Genomic DNA, 5,504 nt, shown 5'->3' on the forward strand with positions numbered 1-5,504 from the left:
AAGTGTTGGGATTACAGGCGTGAGCTAAGCCTGACCCAAATTCTTGGTAACCTGTTTCCTTACCCTAAGCAGTTGTCAGCTGAATAGCCCTAAATTTGCATATTAAAAGAAACGGCTTTTAGGTGAAAAATCAGATAGCAAAATTGACATATGAAAGCACAGAGAGAAAAAGTCTGGTATGCTAGAGAGAAGGAAAACAAATTTAATTGCCAAGTTAAGCATAAAATTATAGAAATCTGTCATAGAATTGTGTTAAGGAGACAAATTTTGTTTAGATAGGAAGTTCTAATTTTAGTCTCCATCTTTTAATTGGACCTCTAAGCTCTGGGCAGAATCCACACTGAATCCTGGGTCTCCAAAAAGAGAATTATCATGAGACTAGACCAAGGTTTTACAGTACCCCTTTTTTTTTTTTTTTAAACAAAGACATTTCTCTAAGTGTCTAAATTACACTCTTTCTTACTAGAGTGAGGTAATGCCTCAATGTGGTTTTGATTTGCGTTTCTGTAATGGCCAGTGATGATGAGCTTTTTTTCATATGTTTGTTGGCTGCATAAATGTCTTCTTTTGAAAAGGGTCTATTCATATCCTTTGCCCACTTTCTGATGGGGCTGTTTGTTTTCTTCTTGTAAATTTGTTTAAGTTCTCCATAGATTCTGGATATTAGCCTTTTGTCTAATGGGTAGATTGCAAAAATGTTTTCCCATTCTCTTGGTTGCCGGTTCATTCTATTGATTTGCCGGTTCATTCTATTGATAGTTTCTTTTACTGTGCAGAAGCTCCTTAGTATATTTAGATCCCACTTGTCTATTTTGATTTTTGTTGCCATTGCGTTTGGTGTTTTAGGCATGAAGTCCTTGCCCGTGCCTGTGTCCTGGATGGTATTGCCTAGGTTTTCTTCTAGAGTTTTTATGGTGTTAGGCCTCATGTATAAATCTTTAATCCATCTAGTTAATTTTTGTATAAAGTGTCAGGAAGGGATCCAGTTTCAGCTTTCTGCATATGGCTAGCCCGTTTTCCCAACACCACTTATTAAATAGGAAATCCTTTCCCCATTGCTTGTTTTTGTCACACACCAGTTAGAATGGTGATCATTAAAAAATCTGGAGACAACAGATGCTGGAGAGGATGTGGAGAAATAGGAACGCTTTTACACTGTTGGTGGGAGTGTAAATTAATTCAACCATTGTGGAAGACAGTGTGGCGATTCCTCAAGGGTCTAGAAATAGAAATACCATTTAACCCAGCAATCCCATTACTGGATATTGTCAGGTCTCGCTATGCAAGCCTGGAGCCTGTAAGTCTGAAGTCCTGCTTGCCTCCTGATCGTCTCCCACCCCCTGCCTGCATTCGCCATTGTCCCTGATCGCCCAGCCCCTCACCCAACCCTGCCATCTTAACTGTTCTTATGATAATGTGAATACCTCCCACTCATCCTGCCACCTTAACTGCTCTTCTGCCCCACCCCCACCCACCATTGTAACTGAACTTATGGTAATGTATACTCCTTTCCTCTACTCCCACCACTATAACTGGTCTTACTCTGCAACTTTCCACTGCCCACCCCAAACCTATAAAACCAACTCCTATCCCACTGCCCTTTGCTAATGCCCTTGTCGGCCTTAGCCCACCTGCACCCAGGTGAATAAACAGCCATGATGCTCACACAAAGCCTGTTTGGAGGGGTCTCTTCATTCACAGGGCACATTTTCAACAGATATATACCCAAAGCATGATAAATCATTCTGTTATAAAGACACATACACACATATGTTTATTGCGGCACTATTCACAATAGCAGAGACTTGGAACCAACCCAAATGCCCATCAATGATAGACTGGATAAAGAAAACGTGGTGCATATACACCATGGAATACTATGCAGCCATTAAAAAACGATGAGTTCCTGTCCTTTGCAGGGACATGGATGAAACAGGAAACCATAATTCCCAGCAAACTGACACAAGAACAGAGAACCAACCACCACATATTCTCACTCACAAGTGGGTGTCGAACAATGAGAACACATGAACTCAGGAAGGGGAACATCACGCACTGGGTCCTGGGGGTGGGGGGCTAGGGGAAGAATAGCAGAGGAAAGGGGGATTGCAGAGGGATAGCATTAGGAGAAATAACTAATGTAGATGACGGAGTGATAGATGCATTAAACCACCACCATGGTACATGTATACCTATGTAACAAACCTACACGATCTGCACATGTATCCCAGAACTTAAAGTATAATAAATAAATAAATAGGCCAGGCACGGTGGCTCACGCCTGTAATCACAGCACTTTGGGAGGCCAAGGCAGGCGGATTACCTGAGGTCATGAGTTCGAGACCAGCCTGACCAACATGGAGAAACCCCATCTCTACTAAAAATACAAAATTAGCTGGGCATGGTGGCACATGCCTGTAATCCCAGCTACTCGGGAGGCTGAGGAAGGAGAATCGCTTGAACCTGGGAGGTGGAGGTTGCAGGGAGTGGAGATCGCTCCATGGCAGTCCAGCCTGGGCAGCAAGAGTGAAACTCTGTCTCAAAATAAATAAATAAATATAAAATAAAATAAAAAAATAAGCTACACCCTTTCTTATTTTAAGCATCCAAGAGTAGCATCTGCTGTAATAACTATTTTAGTTGAAAAAAGCCAGGTAACACAATACAAATAAGTAGTTTAATATCTGAAGGGAAACTTGTCTGTTTATATTCTTGGGATTTCATAAGGAAAAACAGAGGTTTCTCCCCAAAAAGGAGCCTGATGCCTTCTCTGTTTTCTTTAAGGAATCCCAGGTTGTTAGACACTAAGAAAAACTCTCTCAAGAATAAGATCATAGCAAAGTAATCAAATAAACAGAAAACATAAAGTCCTTTTAAATATCTATATTATACTCGTGCGTGCGCGCACACACACACACACACACACACAAGATCCTATAGCTTTTACTTCAGAATTGTAGCCATGACATAATACAAATTTACTGGCTTGCAAAACAAACAAAACACACACACACACACACACACACACACACACCAAGCTGGATCCAAACAGCATTTATTTTTTTTTTTTTTGAGATGGGGTCTGGCTATGTTGCAGTGGCTATTCACAGGCACAATCCCACAACTGATCAGCTGTGGGATTGACCTGCTCCATTTCTGACCTGGGCCAGCTCACTCCTCCTTAGGCAACCTGGTGGTCCCCCGCTCCCGGGAGGTCACCATATTGATGCCGAACTTAGTGCGGACACCCGATCTGCATAGCGCACTACAGCCCAGAACTCCTGGGCTCAAGCGATCCTCTCACCTCAGCCTCCCGAGTAGCTGGGACTACAGGCAAGCACCACTGTACCCGGCCCAAACAGTATTTTTTATCTCAGTAGAAAAGCAACAGCAGATTTAAAGCAGGCAGAAAAGAAAATAGAGAAAAAGAGGTTAGGAACTCTATAGTTTGCAGGTCAACTTTAGGGGTCTTTTTCTTTGATGTAATCGTTCATGAAAAGACCATAGTATTTTCATTTTAAACAAACTCTCACAAGTGGAGGTGACACAAACCCAAAGGAATGCCTGAAAGAGAGTCATTCTCCTTGTTTTTTTTCTTCATTCTTAATTTGTTTCCCACCTTTTTTTTCTTTAAAAGGAGGAACTGAGGCCAGGAGCGGTGGCTCAAGCCTGTAATCCCAGCACTTTGGGAGGCCGAGGCGGGTGGATCAGGAGGTCAAGAGATCGAGACCATCCTGGTCAACGTGGTGAAACCCCGTCTCTACTAAAGCTACAAAAAATTAGCTGGGCATGGTGGCGCGTGCCTGTAATCCCAGCTACTCAGGAGGTTGAGGCAGGAGAATTGCCTGAACCCAGGAGGCGGAGGTTGCGGTGAGCCGAGATCGCGCCATTGCATTCCAGCCTGGGTAACAAGAGTGAAACTCCGTCTCAAAAAAAAATAAATAAATAAAATAAAAGGAGGAACTGGCTGGGAGCAGTGGGCCATGCCTCTAATCCCAGCACTTTGGGAGGCCGATCGTCTAAGTTCAAGAGTTCAAGACCAACTTAGCCAACAGGGCGAAATCCTGTCTCTACTAAAAATACAAAAATTGGTGAGGCATGGTGGCAGGCGCCTGTAATCCCAGCTACTCAGGAGGCTGAGGCAGGAGAATCACTTGAACCCAGGAGGCAGAAGTTGCAGTGAGCTAAGATCGCACCACTGCACTCCAGCCTCGGCGACAGAGCGAGACTCTGTCTCCAATATAAAAGGAGGAACTGAGCCATGGCCTAGGGCTTTACTGGAGTGGATCAAAGTGTGCTGGTTGCAGGTGGGATGCCACAGTGTGTCACCACTGAGTCCTTTCCGTCCTCTTATGTGTCTCAGTTTCCCTCTCCAGAGGCCTAGCATCTCTGGGAAGGCTCAAAGCACAGCAAAGACCAGGTCTTATATGTGCTTCCTGGAGGACCCTTTTAAGCTAATTTTGTTGGGAGCTCCCCACAGGGATGCTGCATGTGGGGCTGGGGGTTCAACACCCCAGACACTCCCAGTTGGCCTCCAGTCACCCAGGGGCACCTTTGCCTGGGAGGAGCAAAATGCCAGTTCTCTTCAAAACTGAGAAAACTCAGTCTCTCATTTATGAAAATGACGGTTCAGCTCTTGATGCAAATGTGCACACAAGTCCAATCGAGATTAATTTGGGGAGATACAAGCAATGGAGAAGATCATTTAGGATGCACCTTCAAGCTAGAATTTGGGTCCTAAACAACCAGCTTCTTAGGAGAAAAAATATGGCTCAGAAGAAATCAAGGACCATCAACCAAAGGGAGGTCCAAGGCTCAGAAGGATTTACCAGTTCTACCTGAAGGGAAGCTCGAAGTCTGGGAGGCTTTCAATGGGCCCCTGCTGGTAACTTAGCTTCGCATTTAGGCAACTTCTTCCAGATCCTGAGGCTTCTCTGAGTCCCTGTGTGTTCGGGCACCAACTTATTGTTCACAGAAAGACTCTGTAAAATATTCGAAGAGATTTATTCTGAGCCAAATATAAGTGACCATGACCTGTGACACAGCCCTCAGGAGGTCCTAAAAACGTGTGCCCAAGGTGGTTGGGATGCAACTTGGTTTTATACACTTTAGGGATACATGACGCTTTAGTCAAATACACTTAAGAAATACATTGGTTTGGTTCAGAAAGGTGGAACAATACTTGAAGTGGGGGTCGGGGGCTTCTAGGTTACAGGTAGATTTAAAAATTTTCTGGTTGATGATTGGTTGAGTTTATCTAAAGACCTGGGATCAATAGAAAGGAAATGTCTGGGTTACGATAAAGAATTGTGAAGACTTGGGCCGGGCGCGGTGGCTCAAGCCTGTAATCCCAGCACTTTGGGAGGCTGAGGCGGGTGGATCACGAGGTCAAGAGATCGAGACCATCCTGGTCAACATGGTGAAACCCCGTCTCTACTAAAAATACAAAAAAATTAGCTGGGCATGGTGGCGCGTGCCTGTAATCCCAGCTACTCAGGAGGCTG

Source organism: Cebus imitator, unplaced genomic scaffold (assembly GCF_001604975.1).
Source record: "Cebus imitator isolate Cc_AM_T3 unplaced genomic scaffold, Cebus_imitator-1.0 Scaffold838, whole genome shotgun sequence".
NCBI lineage: Eukaryota > Metazoa > Chordata > Mammalia > Primates > Cebidae > Cebus > Cebus imitator.